At 49.4% G+C, this 16,606-nt stretch overlaps 1 long non-coding RNA gene across 1 annotated transcript; it reads right to left on the bottom strand.

Annotated features, from left to right (window-relative positions):
• Window positions 1-9,441: 9,441 nt before the first annotated feature.
• LOC124687247 lies at window positions 9,442-10,764 on the bottom strand. The gene is made up of 3 exons (XR_006998160.1): window positions 10,643-10,764; window positions 10,429-10,545; window positions 9,442-9,491 (listed from the first exon to the last, which is right to left on the bottom strand). It is a non-coding gene; the product is annotated as an uncharacterized LOC124687247 (long non-coding RNA).
• Window positions 10,765-16,606: the final 5,842 nt, after the last annotated feature.

Raw genomic sequence — 16,606 nt, 5'->3', positions numbered from 1 at the left:
TGAGAGGCGGCGAGGGATCAAAAGAAAAAGAAATTGCCAATAATCGGAGGGTGAAAAAAAACCAAGAAAATAAACTTTTATAGCACATAGAGGATGACATGCGGGTCCCATGAGCCAGCGAGGTTCCTCAACGTTTCAAACGTGGCATGAGATCGAAAGAAAAAGGCAAGTGACCAAATATCAGGAGCCAAAAATAATTCAAGAAAAGAAACTTGAGTGTACATAGAGGATGACATGCGGGTCCGATTTAGCAGAAGCGGTATCACCGTTTGAGAGGCGGCAGGGGATCGAAAGAAAAAGGCAAGTGACCAAATTTGAGGTGCCAAAAAAAACTCCAAGAAAAGAAAGTTTTATAGTACATAGAGGATGACATGCGGGTCCCATTTAGCAGCAGCGGTATCACCGTTTGAGAGGCGGCAGGGGATCGAAAGAAAAAGGCAAGTGACCAAATTTGAGGTGCCAAAAAAACTCCAAGAAAAGAAAGTTTTATAGTACATAGAGGATGACATGCGGGTCCCATTTAGCAGCAGCGGTATCACCGTTTGAGAGGCGGCAGGGGATCGAAAGAAAAAGGCAAGTGACCAAATTTGAGGTGCCAAAAAAAACTCCAAGAAAAGAAAGTTGATTGCACATAGAGGATGACATGCGGGTCCCATTTAGCAGCAGCGGTCTCAACGTTTCCAAGGCGGCAAGGGATCAAAAGAAAAAGGAAGTAGCCAGAAATCGGGGGTCAAAAAAATCCAAGAATAGAAAGAATTTTGGTTCATAGAGGATGGCATGCGGGACCCATGATCCCGCATCGTAAACGGCTCGATCGGAGAACGTTGAACGAGATGGCGCGATCGAGAAAAAACAATGCCGCAGAGGCTGCCATCTGGGCCCTACATCCCTCGGCGGTGCGGATTTGCGTTGACTCGGCCGGCGAACCCGAGAATTCGCGATGCACCACGTCCCGGGCCACCATACGCGACGTTTTGGCCGCTTTCGTCGGGCTAGGTGGCCTCAAAAACGAAAAAAAAAGTTTTGACATGCACCACGGAGGGACCAAAATCGTCGGCCATGGTACACCAGCAACCACGGCGCGACTTCAACTTCGTCGGCCATGGCAACTTTTCTTGTAGTGCTTGTTTGTAGAATCACTATAAAAGTGCAACACACCCTAAGCAAATCATTTCAACTCACTAATCCTAAACCATCAGGGTTAGGTCACGCTTAGAGCGATTGCTTGTCATACTTATGCATTATAGCATATTTTCCAATCTTTTAAACATTGTCCTTACCGGACGATGATGCTATTTCAGAATTTGGAGTTATCATGTATCAAAGTCCTTGACTGCATAATATTGCAGTCAAGAAAGGCAAGTTCATCGCTTGCTCATGTCATCTTGAGTAATTTTTATAAAATTAATTGCAAAGTACTATACTTATCACTCTTGCATCAAAAACAAAATATTATTTTCATAACTATGAATATGACTATGTGGTGGGCAATGGAACCATGGTATGAGTCCGGTGGAGGTTCCGTTGCAAAGGGTTTATATTCACATAGGATTAGCAACAAATGTCGTTCAGTGGTTCTTGCGCCGTAATAACCGTGTTTACCATAAAATCTGGAGTGAGACGGATTAGTCAACTGTTCTTTTCCCTCTCGCATATCAACGGTACAACCACAGGTGGCCAGCTGGGATATGCTTAGGCAGGGAGGAAGCCCCGGAGGACAAAACCCATTGCTTCTACTGCGGATTGTACCTATGATGGATTGTAACGGGCTGGCCCAGGGATCGATCATATGAGTCAATCGAGGCCAGTTGATTACAAAAGGGTGGATATGCAAGGTCGCGGGAAGGCCCAGTGATTGGCTATGACTTATACCTGGCCTCACACCAAGGAAGTGTGGACGGGAAAGCTGCCCGGTTGGCAACAAGGATAAGATCTATTATGGGTAAAGTAACACATCTCTGCAGAGTGTATTAAATTGTGGCTTGTCACTCCATGTTCCGAGTTTGGAACTACGAACGCTGCTGGAAAGGAACTCCATGAAGTTCTAGCAACCGGTGAAGGCTGGAGGACATAGCTCTTCAAAATAAAAGCAACCTTTTGAAGAAATATTTATAAAAACTTGCATTGCCTATGACTTTCTGATCTATGGCTGTAGCTAGTGCATTAAACACCTCTTTCCTATAATGAACACTTTGAGTACGCTCTTACTCATCCCTCTTTGAATCCCCTGCTTAGATCTGAAGGCATTAAAGGAAGATCTACAGTGCAACTCGAAGACTGAGGAGTCAACAAGTATTTCAAGAGACAGGATCCTACCAGAGGAGTCAAATACCACCTCCACCAAGGAGAAAACCTAGATAGCAATAGAAGGGAACTAGCTCCCTAATCCTACCTCCTAAGTAGCTAGAATCCAGTCATAGTCTCTCTAGTCAGTCAAGTACCTCTCTAGGTAGAGTTCGTGATAGATTAGACTATGAGTCGTTCTTCTGGAGTTTATTTGCAGTTTTACCTCATTGTAAAGTGGGAAGCTGTGTTGATCTTCTGTGAGGAGTCTGTGTTGTAATTCTATAGACATGCCTTGGACCCACATATGTTTTTGCTGTACCACTCTGAGGGATGTAACACTAGTGAAACGGTGTTTCATTAGTGTTATGTCAACGACTTACATACTACACCATAAAGTGGTATGTTGGGTCACCACACTTTCTTTGCCAAGGAAGCGGCCTCCCCTGCAAGAGACAAGTTGGTATGCGGAGCAGCGAGTTGGAGGTTCGGTCTAACATCCGAGCCTAGTTGGCCTGTAGGGAAGTGAGTTGAGGCGACGCGTTGGGCATGTCCTAAGAGGTCCATTGATCAACCGGAAATACTATTACAATCACAGGCTATCTCCCAAACACATTCAGGGGCATCATGGCAAAATACCTAGCAGATTCACAAGTATTGAATTTACACTCTCACTGAGCCACAAATTTAGCGTGCCCACCACGTGTCGGATGGAAGAATGATCATCCTTAAAATCTTCCGATGTACTTACTAGGCAGCACCTCCGTCCTCATCTATACCAATATAAAACGGCCCAGAGGGGGCAAATCCATAAAATCATGGCCATCTAATAATAATCCAACGCTTCAGATACAGTTTGTCCGACGAAGCGGACAACTCGACTCGCTAATCAACTATCATCAATAGATGAACAAAGGTGAGCAACTTTTTTTCCTGAACTATCATCCGTATAAGATATAAAGGCAAAAAATAATCGAAATATCTAATTTAACTGCAATTCAAAATAAATATAAACATGTGGATGTGCATACTAACCTGCTAGACCTGCAATATCCATTCGTGTCTTTTCCTTTTTAATTGTGGGTACCATGCTGCTGGAGAGCCATTCACTTGTACACTGCTGCAGAGTCATTCCTACAGGTAACAGCCGTGCTCCGTGCAAACAAATATCGGGTAACGCTGAGCATCCCCGGGGGATCGGAAGTTCCGATCCCCCGCCTCATGAGCCGTACGATTTGAACAAGCACGACCGCTCGATCAAAAACAGGTCCACCCGGCCCCACGTGGACCTCCCAGCACGCAGCACCACACTAAAAATATCCCCGTCCAGTAACCAGCTCCTATCCTAGCCTTTCGCATCTCGGCGGGCGAGAAACATCGCCGGCTCACCGCAACAACCTACTCCTTGCCACCAGATCTCGTATGGCGCAATCCGCGCCCCGCAGCACCGAGCTTCTTCATTCGAAACAGCTCCGCCATTCCCCCTCACTTCTGGAGTAGATTTTGGCTTGAAGTAGACACCGGCTTGGAGCTGCGTCGCCGTGCTCTGGTAGCACCGTGCCTTGGCAGTCACAGCCGCTCCGCCGTGCCTTTGTAGCACTGTCGTCATGTTGTTGTAGCATTGCACCTTCATGCTGGTAGCAGCGCTAGCAGCCGCCGCCACGCCCTCGCAGCAAGGTCATTGTGCCCTTGTAGCACTTCCCCTCCACACTGGTAGCAGCGCTAGCAACCGCCGCCATGCCCTCGGAGCAAGGTTGTCGTGCCCTTGTAGCACTTCTCCTCCATGCTGGTAGCAGCGCTACCAGCTGCCACCACACCCTCGCAGCAAGGTCGCCATCACCTTGTAGCACTTCCCCTCCACGCTGGCAGCAGCAGCCGCCGCCGCCACGCCTTTGCAGCAAGGCTGTCGGGCCCTTGTAGCACTTCCCCTCCATGCTGGTAGCAGTGCTAGCAGCCGCCGTCACGCCTTCGCAGCAAGACCGTTGGACCCTGGTAGCACTCCCCATCCACGCTGGTAGCAGCGCCGCCATGCCATCGCAACAGCACCGACATGCCCTTGCAACAAGAGTGCCATGCCCTGGCAGCACCGAACCTCCAGTATGGCATGGAGACACAACGGAAAGAGCAGGTGCAGGGCACCAGTGGCGCATGAGGAGCTGGTCATCTGTTCATGAGATAGAGATGTAGGGGAGGGGGAAGTGATGGGAGATGTGGGGGCAGAGGGACGACGGCTTGGCGGCCACAGGTCAACCGAGAGATGAACGGTGGCGCCAAGTCGGAAACAAAGGAACGGCACCGGAGCATCGGAGGGAGAGGCAATCGATCATAGAAATTCAAGGCGACTATCCGTGAGGAAGAAGAGGAGAAACCGGGGAAGGATTGAAGGAACGGCTGCGAAGTGATCCAGGAAAGAGACGGAGCAGATAAGGTGGGGCCATGTTTTGTTTCTCTCCATGTCCGGGGACACGCGGCACGACCTGGAAGCGGAGGATCACGGGACGCAGATCCCCCGGTGAACACAAGTATTTTCCAACAAATAACCAGCAAGGAGACAAAACTGTGCAATGTAGACCTGGAATTTGTCCTAGGCGGCATGGGCGCCCGCCTAAATCTTGCACCGCATCGAGCTTCTGCGTGCAGGATGTTGCATCCCGGCGAGGAGTGGTTTGGCGGCGATGTCTTGGCCGCTGGCGAACAGGGTCCTCACCGTCGCGTTTTGCAGGGCGGCGGCATGGAGGTAGCGTGAGCCCTCTAGTGGCTACACGACATCGTGGTGTTCCTCGTTGGGCCGTCTAGTTGGGCAGGGCGGCGGCATGGGGGACGTGCGGCGGTGTTAGGGACGGTTGGCATCGCTTGGGATAGGAGGCACGACGTTGGGATTGTTGGTGGCATGGATGCAGGGCGGCGTGATGTTGGGATGGTCGGCGGCGTGGATTGTAACACCACAGCCATCCCCGGCCGGGCCTGCTACTCCTGCCAGCGCTACATGACCTCTAGACTAGTCCCACAGACCAACACATGTCCTTCCTACGCACTCAGCTCTATAGGACCTCTAGACTAGCCCCACGGACCAACACATGTCTTTCCTGCGCACTTTGTCCTCACTCGTGCACACCTGGGAAGGACTTCCCGGTCTGTCACCCATCCTCAAATTACTTCGGGCCAAGCACGCTTAACCTCAGAGTACTTTGGAGATGAGCTTCTGGAAAAGAAGTTGCAACTTATTGGTATGAATATCCTATCAATCCTATTAAGCCCTAGGCCAGGATGTCACACTCATCCCCCTTAGAAGATCGACACCCTCGTCGATCAGCCCCAAGCCAGGAACTTCCCCTCTTGGCACACGTCACATCTGCCACGATGGGCCACATGTCTGTGGCCCTGACCCGCACACGCCCGTGTTACCGTGGAGGTCAGCTCTAATACCAAATGTAACACCCCTGACGTACTCTATAGGACCTCTAGACTAGCCCCACATACCAACACATGTCTTTCCTGCGCACTTTATCCTCACTCGTGCACACCCGGGAAGGACTTCCCGGTCAGTCACCCATCATCAAATTATTTCGGGCCAAGCACGCTTAACCTCGGAGTTCTTTGGAAACGAGCTTCCGGAAAAGAAGTTGTAACTTCTTTGTATGAGTATCCTATCAATCCTATTAAGCCCGGGGCCAGGATATCACATGGATGCAGGGCGGAGCGGCATTGGGAGGGTCGGCGGCGTCTATGCAGGGAGGCGCAGCGTTGGCGATGGGCGCCGGCGTCAGATACCTATGGTTTTGCAATGCGGTTGGGGAAAACGTGATTGGTTTTCTTTTTGTGGAAGATGAGGGCGCAGGAGGAACATCCACAAACCTACACTATGGCATCAATTGGTTGATGGCCATCTTCGCTGCAAAGAAAAAAAACTCATTATTTTCAATCACCGTCCTCTTTGTCGTCGTTGTGGTAGATCCGGCGGCCCGACGTGTCGTCGAACCCTTCATGCTCATCTTCTCGCCGCCTTGGTAGAAGAACGTGAGCACGCAGCCGGTTTGGAGGTCGTGGGAGCGCGCGAACTTCTTCCATCCAGTGTGGGCGTACATCTTGCCGCGCCCGTCCAAGAGCACGTCCACCAGGCACCGGATTTTTGGCAAAAGCCGCAGCTAGCCTTCCACAGCGACAATGCGGTCGGCTCGTTGCCGACGATGAACTCGACGAACTTGTCTGGTAGCCTCTCAATGTCGAGTGGGTCTCCATTGAGGACGATGATGAACTCGAATTCCAACTCCCCTCGGAAGACAACGACAGCACAGGCGCAACGATCGTGTAGGCGTTGCCTGTCGAGCAGGGACAACCTCAGGGCGTCGGACACCGTATTGGTCCACGCCGTGCGAAAATGGCCTTTGGATTACGCGACTTGGGCCGGGTAAATGTCTGACGCACCCTAAAAAGCTTTGGGGAACGCTTTGGGGAATGCTTTGGGTGACGCGACTGGAGATTCTCTGAATCCACTCAACACGGGCGCGGCGTGATGAGACGAGCGATGAGTTGGAGTGTGCGCGTACAACTCCTCTTCTCACTCACTTACTAGTGGTAGAACAACCCACGTTATAAGATGGTTTAACTTCCTCCCAACTTTACATGTGGGACTAAACTTCCCACCTCTTGCCATTCCCTTGTGAGTTGCGAGCAACTTAGGCTCAAACTCACACGGGCTATCACATATATGGGCTTTGAGATTTATACGGAAATCTAAAATCTGATATGGTCCACTTCATATAGTTTGCAAATAAAAATTGAGTACCTTACATCACATCTTTTGCTTTGGGACTTGTCGATAGCCTATCGATTAAACAAGCTCTGCCGCTCCTCTCCACCGCTCCTCGGATGCCCTTCGCACGCCAGCCATTTCTCGCTCCTTCGTCGTCGCCTCTACTTTCCAGGCCCTCCAACGTGCGGTGGAAGGCGAGGATGTCTTCCCCCAGCCGGTCGCGCGGGGGCTCGGGCTCTCGAGGCCCCTCTCAGCCTCGCGAAAGCACCCCGTCCAGAAAGCGCTCTGGAGCTAGAGCGTCGAGAGATGATGGTACGCCACTTCTTCCTCATCTACCTCATTCAAGCCTCGCTGGAGGAGCGCGACGCCATGTGCGAGCCCGTTGGGTGGCGGCCTCTGATCTCACACAATCTTCTGCGTCAGATCCGGTACCTAGAGGCGAGGATCGCGGCGAGGGAGCGCGGTGGAGGGATCCCGCCGCCATGAGCCTCTCCACCCCGTTACTATTCCAGGAAGTGCGCCAGGCCCTGTTCACCGGTGGAATCGCACCCGGTGCAAGTTCCCAGGCGAGCTCGTACACTGTTTGCTCGCGGGTGGCAAGCAAACGGGGAGGATCCACTACACATCCTTCACCTGGTAGCCGAGTCTCCTCGGTTTCCACTCCACCGTCGAGACAGAGCTCCCACACCACTTTAAGCATCTCTCCGGCGCTGGCGAAATTTCTCCGACCTCTTCCCTGTGCTGCTCGTCGGCTGACCATGGCTTTTCGAGTTCATGGAGATGCGGATGCGTCAAGCGTGTGACGCCCCGGAACCGGTATCCTGAGGATTCCAGCGAACCCGCCGAAATCCGCACGATATCGATCCAGAGACGCCCTCCGACACGACGTGCGCGACGAATCACACACGTGATGCCAGAGGAATTAACACGAGTGGTAACATTACAACAGGATTACAATAGAGCCCACAAGATACATATATTACAACAACGACTCCGACGAGTCAAGATACAAATATACAATACAAAGATCCAAATCATACAGAAGATCGAATACGTCCGAGTACGGACAAGATACAAATTGGACTAAGAGTCCTGAAGATAATCAGTGGCGTCCATAACCCTGCCCAGGCCAAGCCGGAAGGGTAACCTTGCTAACGTTGTCATCTCGTACCTGTCAAAGTCGGGCCATCGGTTGCCGACAAAAGGGGAGGAGACAAAAAAAAGGAAGGCGAGGGTAAGTACCATTGGCACGTACTTGCGAGACAAGACCAGCTATGCTCGCTGGTGGGCGGTATAAACTTCACCCGGCTATATGTGGAGTTAGCGGCAGCAAAGCTACTATCCAATAGAGACACGCTACAACATCCGTCTACTCAGAGAAGATAAGAGAGCGCACAAGGTAACAGATAAATACTACACAAACATAACCCAGCCAATGCGATCCCCTTCGCCAAGAGGTATTGCAAAGGCACACACACTTTTGAAAGAGTTTTATTAGCAAATTATTAACAACGGAAATAAGGTGTAAGTTGTTCTATGATCAAGCTATACAATTTCAAGTCGTCCATAACCGCGGACACGGCTTATCGATAAGATGTACACCCCGCAGGGGTTGCCCAAATGTAACCATACGCATGCTCGAACCCACTTACTACAGGTGGAGTCTCACATCAAGACCGTTCCCAATGCAAGAGAAAGTTTAATGGGAGCCACCCAACTAAGCTACCCGTGACGAAGTTCGGCCGTACTCCGATACGGACCCAGAGGTTTGCGACGGCTTCCAAGGCGGGCACTAACGACCGGCCAAGGATAAGGAGTCCCGCGTTATGAGTACAGTACAGAATATAAACACCCGAAGGCAACAGGAAGTAAAACGTGCATATCGTGCATATGAGCAAATAAAACCAAGGTTGTGGCTCCCAATAAACAGACTCAAGGAAAGGTAGTGGGTGATGAGGGTCCCATTCCCCCACGTACGGGTAGAGCGCTCAATCTCGGAACGTGATAACAAGAACTCGGGTCCTAGGGGACATTAGCGAGTCAAAGTTCCGATGCTTTCGCAAAGGGGCTCACAGATGCCTCTCGCTTACAATTTTAGTTGTTAACAATAAAGTAAAGCATGTGTATCTCCAACAAATGATATAGCATGTGATAACCTCCCAACAAGATATCCCGAACATTTCGAGATATCAACAAAACCCTAAACTCGCCTACGACTCGCAAAGCCGGCAAACAACAAACAATAGGTAGGGCGAGGAGGTGTATCTCGGACATATAGGTAACAGGTGGATAGGACACGTGACACAACAGAATCGCAACACAAGGATAGCAATAGATCAAAAGAGCATGTAAAAGTAAAATAGGTGAAGAGGTGGGCTCGCCTGTGAAAAGCTGCAGAAGAACTTGTCGGATCTCACATCACCACTTCGCGATCCTATCCGGGAAGAAGCAAATGCTACAACAAACAACGGATGCAAAGCTTACAACTACGAAAGAAGAACCGGCATGATCAAGATATGATATGCATGACATGGCAAGGTATGATGTGATGCACTTATCCAATTAAGCGGAATCGGAATTCCGACAAACAATTATTAGGTTCGAGTTATTTTTCTACCGGCAATATTAAATGTTGATTAGCATAGGAAAGACATGGCACGGATGAGCTAATTCAATATTAAACGGAGCGGGGAATTCTTATCCGGTAATTCCAAACTACTCCGCATTTAATTATTACGTGCGATGCAAACTATAAAGGCACGACATGATGCGAGATGAAAAGATGCATATGAATGGCATATTCAGATTCATTGCATTTTTCGGATCAAGTTTCATATATAAAACAGTTTATTCGGAGCTACAGTTTAAAAGATATTAAATAGATAAGATTTGCGAAAGGAAAATAGAAATAGAGGGATGTGCTGGAGCTGGACACAGAAAGCAAACAAATTGAGTACAGATTTGCAACGTATTTGTATTTGATACTGAGGTATTCTGAGTAGAGAATGAGGTGAGATCAAACTGTGCTTCTCTCGTGTACTGAATCAAGTCAGAGACGCAGCATACCTGGGCATATATGGCGTGGGATTGCAGAGATCAAAGACATACAAAAAGAGTGGTGTTGGGAATTGATATTTAGATGGACGAAACAGCGGACATGGAACCAGGCTGAGCTATTGTTGATTACGAGAAAAGCCGCCGTGACTTTGAGCAAGCGTTAGCAGGCCGCGAGCTGGTGCACACACGCAGCCAAACTGAACAAACTGAAGAAAACAAGCGGAGAAAGCAACCTGGCGACGACAACCCAGAACGGAGGCGCGCTCGTGCGCGTGCGTTGCAGCAGCAGTGCAGGATTGAGACGGGGAAAGGGTGGGATCGGGTCGCAGGCTCACCGAGAACGGGAATGATGCGACCAGAGCAGAGAAGACGTGGTCGACTACCGGGAAGAAGGCCGGCAGGAACGAGCGCGTGCGGCGCTGAGGCCTGTCGTCGGCCATGGCGGAGATGAACTCGTGCAAAACAAAGGCGACAGTTTCGTCAGAATTAGGCGAAACCAAACAGAGAGCAAACAAGCTGGGGAAGAGAGGGAAAGGGCCGCCATCTCACCAGAAAGCTGATGAACACCTCGTCGGTGGCGGACGAGGTCGGAGGCGGCCGGAAACACGAGATTTCTGCCGGCGGCGGAGATGGAGAAGTGATCCTTGTCGTCGATTTCAAACTCGATTTGTTGCGCGCAGTGTGTCGAGGGAGCTTCAGCGTGATGAGGAGAAGCTCGTGGTGGCCTTGGTTCGGCGAGAGGTGGTCGGAGACGACGGGGCGACGGTGATGCTGCGGCGGAGGTGTTCGGTGTTTTCTGTGAAATTTTCGCCAACTTGTGACGCCCCGGAACCGGTATCCTGAGGATTCCAGCGAACCCGCCGAAATCCGCACGATATCGATCCAGAGACGCCCTCCGACACGACGTGCGCGACGAATCACACACGTGATGCCAGAGGAATTAACACGAGTGGTAACATTACAACAGGATTACAATAGAGCCCACAAGATACATATATTACAACAACGACTCCGACGAGTCAAGATACAAATATACAATAAAAAGATCCAAATCATACACAAGATCAAATACGCCCGAGTACGGACAAGATACAAATTGGACTAAGAGCCCTGAAGATAACCAGTGGCATCCATAACCCTGCCCAGGCCAAGCCGGAAGGGTAACCTTGCTAACGTCGTCATCTCGTACCTGTCAAAGTCGGGCCATCGGTTGCCGACAAAAGGGGAGGAGACAAAAAGAAAGGAAGGCGAGGGTAAGTACCATTGGCACGTACTTGCGAGACAAGACCAGCTATGCTCGCTGGTGGGCGGTATAAACTTCACCCGGCTATATGTGGAGTTAGCGGCAGCAAAGCTACTATCCAATAGAGACACGCTACAACATCCGTCTACTCAGAGAAGATAAGAGAGCGCACAAGGTAACAGATAAATACTACACAAACATAACCCAGCCAATGCGATCCCCCTTCGCCAAGAGGTATTGCAAAGGCACACACACTTTTGAAAGAGTTTTATTAGCAAATTATTAACAACAGGAAATAAGGTGTAAGTTGTTCTATGATCAAGCTATACAATTTCAAGTCGTCCATAACCGCGGACACGGCTTATCGATAAGATGTACACCCCGCAGGGGTTGCCCAAATGTAACCATACGCATGCTCGAACCCACTTACTACAGGTGGAGTCTCACATCAAGACCGTTCCCAATGCAAGAGAAAGTTTAATGGGAGCCACCCAACTAAGCTACCCGTGACGAAGTTCGGCCGCACTCCGATACGGACCCAGAGGTTTGCGACGGCTTCCAAGGCGGGCACTAACGACCGGCCAAGGATAAGGAGTCCCGCGTTATGAGTACAAGTATGTAATCATAAACACCCGAAGGCAACAGAGAAGTAAAACGTGCATATCGTGCATATGAGCAAATAAAACCAAGGTTGTGGCTCCCAATAAACGAGACTCAAGGAAAGGTAGTGGGTGATGAGGGTCCCATTCCCCCACGTACGGGTAGAGCGCTCAATCTCGGAACAGATAACAAGAACTCGGGTCCTAGGGGACATTAGCGAGTCAAAGTTCCGATGCTTTCGCAAAGGGGCTCACAGATGCCTCTGCTTACAATTTTAGTTGTTAACAATAAAGTAAAGCATGTGTATCTCCAACAAATGATATAGCATGTGATAACCTCCCAACAAGATATCCCGAACATTTCGAGATATCAACAAAACCCTAAACTCGCCTACGACTCGCAAAGCCGGCAAACAACAAACAATAGGTAGGGCGAGGAGGTGTATCTCGGACATATAGGTAACGAGTGGATAGGACACGTGACACAACAGAATCGCAACACAAGGATAGCAATAGATCAAAAGAGCATGTAAAAGTAAAATAGGTGAAGGGGTGGGCTCGCCCGTGAAAAGCTACGAGAAGAACTTGTCGGATCTCACATCACCACTTCGCGATCCTATCCAGGAAGAAGCAAATGCTACAACAAACAACGGATGCAAAGCTTACAACTACGAAAGAAGAACCGGCATGATCAAGATATGATATGCATGACATGGCAAGGTATGATGTGATGCACTTATCCAATTAAGCGGAATCGGAATTCCGACAAACAATTATTAGGTTCGAGTTATTTTTCTACCGGCAATATTAAATGTTGATTAGCATAGGAAAGACATGGCACGGATGAGCTAATTCAATATTAAACGGAGCGGGGAATTCTTATCCGGTAATTCCAAACTACTCCGCATTTAATTATTACGTGCGATGCAAACTATAAAGGCACGACATGATGCGAGATGAAAAGATGCATATGAATGGCATATTCAGATTCATTGCATTTTTCGGATCAAGTTTCATATATAAAACAGTTTATTCGGAGCTACAGTTTAAAAGATATTAAATAGATAAGATTTGCGAAAGGAAAATAGAAATAGAGGGATGTGCTGGAGCTGGACACAGAAAGCAAACAAATTGAGTACAGATTTGCAACGTATTTGTATTTGATACTGAGGTATTCTGAGTAGAGAATGAGGTGAGATCAAACTGTGCTTCTCTCGTGTACTGAATCAAGTCAGAGACGCAGCATACCTGGGCATATATGGCGTGGGATTGCAGAGATCAAAGACATACAAAAAGAGTGGTGTTGGGAATTGATATTTAGATGGACGAAACAGCGGACATGGAACCAGGCTGAGCTATTGTTGATTACGAGAAAAGCCGCCGTGACTTTGAGCAAGCGTTAGCAGGCCGCGAGCTGGTGCACACACGCAGCCAAACTGAACAAACTGAAGAAAACAAGCGGAGAAAGCAACCTGGCGACGACAACCCAGAACGGAGGCGCGCTCGTGCGCGTGCGTTGCAGCAGCAGTGCAGGATTGAGACGGGGAAAGGGTGGGATCGGGTCGCAGGCTCACCGAGAACGGGAATGATGCGACCAGAGCAGAGAAGACGTGGTCGACTACCGGGAAGAAGGCCGGCAGGAACGAGCGCGTGCGGCGCTGAGGCCTGTCGTCGGCCATGGCGGAGATGAACTCGTGCAAAACAAAGGCGACAGTTTCGTCAGAATTAGGCGAAACCAAACAGAGAGCAAACAAGCTGGGGAAGAGAGGGGAAAGGGCCGCCATCTCACCAGAAAGCTGATGAACACCTCGTCGGTGGCGGACGAGGTCGGAGGCGGCCGGAAACACGAGATTTCTGCCGGCGGCGGAGATGGAGAAGTGATCCTTGTCGTCGATTTCAAACTCGATTTGTTGCGCGCGTGTGTCGAGGAGCTTCAGCGTGATGAGGAGAAGCTCGTGGTGGCCTTGGTTCGGCGAGAGGTGGTCGGAGACGACGGGGCGACGGTGATGCTGCGGCGGAGGTGTTCGGTGTTTTCTGTGAAATTTTCGCCTCGCTCGTTTGCGTGGTCGAGGGAAAAGGGAGGGGGCGGCGGCACGAGGATGGAGAGGGGCTAGGGTTTGATGGCTGCTTCGGTGGGGATAAACAGGAGGGGAGAGGGGAGTGGTTGGGATGGTTGAGAGGTTGATGTTGACAGTGAGCTCATGCTCCTCGCGTGTTGAAGAAGGCTACAGGAGTCTCTTCCCTGGATTGGTAAGATGGTCCATGTGAGAATTCAGCCGGAAGTGTAGGCAGCCTCGCTTGAAAAATTAACCGTGGGATTTTGTCCAAAGCAAGGAAAGAGAGATACAGTAGAAAAGTGAAACGGAGAGATGTTTTCAGAAAAGATAAAATGGTCAACATTTTGGAAACTTTGCATTGGACTTAAAACAATTTTCTAACTCTGTCAAACATTTAGATTTGGGGTTTTGTTAAATAAGAAGAGACTCGAGGGTGGGTTTGTTTCATAAATCCATACAACAGAAAACTAAATAGGTTTTATTTTGTCAAAGTCATGTAGATGATATGCATGATGATGATGATGCACAAAAGGAAAGCACAAATAAATCTAATGTGGGATACTACCCGGGGCCGTTACAATCGACACCACTAACAAGGGATCGCGCCCCGAGATCCCACGCCAAGGTACGGGGGAAGAGAGGTGAACTATCAGATCTTATGGCGGCATGTCGATCTCCTCGACACCACTAACAAGAAGTCGTTGTCCCGTCGTTGATGATGCGCCTCCGTCGGGATCCTCCGAAGATCGGACCTAATAGGATAAGGCAAAGATCGTCCAACCCACGTCAGAACCTAAGACTCAGAGAAGCAGATAAGAGACTATGCAAAACTCGCAAAGGTAAGAGGACAAAGAATTAGATAAGGAGAAAAATCAGAGCTAATCAGAACTATCCAACGAATTTTCGAAAATAGGTTTTGACACTCTAACTCAACGACCGTTGGCAAGGCTATCCTACGAGGCTGGACTAGTGGGGTACCGATCAACCCGGGCTCGATACCAACTTGTGACGCCCGGAACCGGTATCCCGAGGATTCCAGCGAACCCGCCGAAATCCGCACGATATCGATCCGGAGACGCCCTCCGACACGACGTGCGCGACGAATCACACACGTGATGCCAGAGGAATTAACACGAGTGGTAACATTACAACAGGATTACAATAGAGCCCACAAGATACATATATTACAACAACGACTCCGACGAGTCAAGATACAAATATACAATACAAAGATCCAAATCATACAGAAGATCGAATACGTCCGAGTACGGACAAGATACAAATTGGACTAAGAGTCCCGAAGATAACCAATGGCGTCCATAACCCCGCCCGAAGCCAAGCCGGAAGGGTAACCTTGCTAACGTCGTCATCTCGTACTGTCAAAGTCGGGCCATCGGTTGCCGACAAAAGGGGAGGAGACAAAAAGAAAGGAAGGCGAGGGTAAGTACCATTGGCACGTACTTGCGAGACAAGACCAGCTATGCTCGCCGGTGGGCGGTATAAACTTCACCCGGCTATATGTGGAGTTAGCGGCAGCAAAGCTACTATCCAATAGAGACACGCTACAACATCCGTCTACTCGGAGAAGATAAGAGAGCGCACAAGGTAACAGAGATAAATACTACACAAACATAACCCAGCCAATGCGATCCCCTTCGCCAAGAGGTATTGCAAAGGCACACACACTTTTGAAAGAGTTTTATTAGCAAATTATTAACAACAGGAAATAAGGTGTAAGTTGTTCTATGATCAAGCTATACAATTTCAAGTCGTCCATAACCGCGGACACGGCTTATCGATAAGATGTACACCCTGCAGGGGTTGCCCAAATGTAACCATACGCATGCTCGAACCCACTTACTACAGGTGGAGTCTCACATCAAGACCGTTCCCAATGCAAGAGAAAGTTTAATGGGAGCCACCCAACTAAGCTACCCGTGACGAAGTTCGGCCGTACTCCGATACGGACCCGCGAGGTTTGCGACGGCTTCCAAGGCGGGCACTAACGACCGGCCAAGGATAAGGAGTCCCGCGTTATGAGTACAGTACAGAATATAAACACCCGAAGGCAACAGGAAGTAAAACGTGCATATCGTGCATATGAGCAAATAAAACCAAGGTTGTGGCTCCCAATAAACAGACTCAAGGAAAGGTAGTGGGTGATGAGGGTCCCATTCCCCCACGTACGGGTAGAGCGCTCAATCTCGGAACAGATAACAAGAACTCGGGTCCTAGGGGACATTAGCGAGTCAAAGTTCCGATGCTTTCGCAAAGGGGCTCACAGATGCCTCTCGCTTACAATTTTAGTTGTTAACAATAAAGTAAAGCATGTGTATCTCCAACAAATGATATAGCATGTGATAACCTCCCAACAAGATATCCCGAACATTTCGAGATATCAACAAAACCCTAAACTCGCCTACGACTCGCAAAGCCGGCAAACAACAAACAATAGGTAGGGCGAGGAGGTGTATCTCGGACATATAGGTAACGAGTGGATAGGACACGTGACACAACAGAATCGCAACACAAGGATAGCAATAGATCAAAAGAGCATGTAAAACTAAAATAGGTGAAGGGGTGGGCTCGCCTGTGAAAAGCTGCAGAAGAACTT

The sequence above is a fragment of the Lolium rigidum genome, chromosome 2 (genome assembly GCF_022539505.1).
Source record: "Lolium rigidum isolate FL_2022 chromosome 2, APGP_CSIRO_Lrig_0.1, whole genome shotgun sequence".
In the NCBI taxonomy this organism is placed as follows: Eukaryota; Viridiplantae; Streptophyta; class Magnoliopsida; order Poales; family Poaceae; genus Lolium; species Lolium rigidum.
This window is presented reverse-complemented; position numbering and strand designations above follow the sequence as displayed.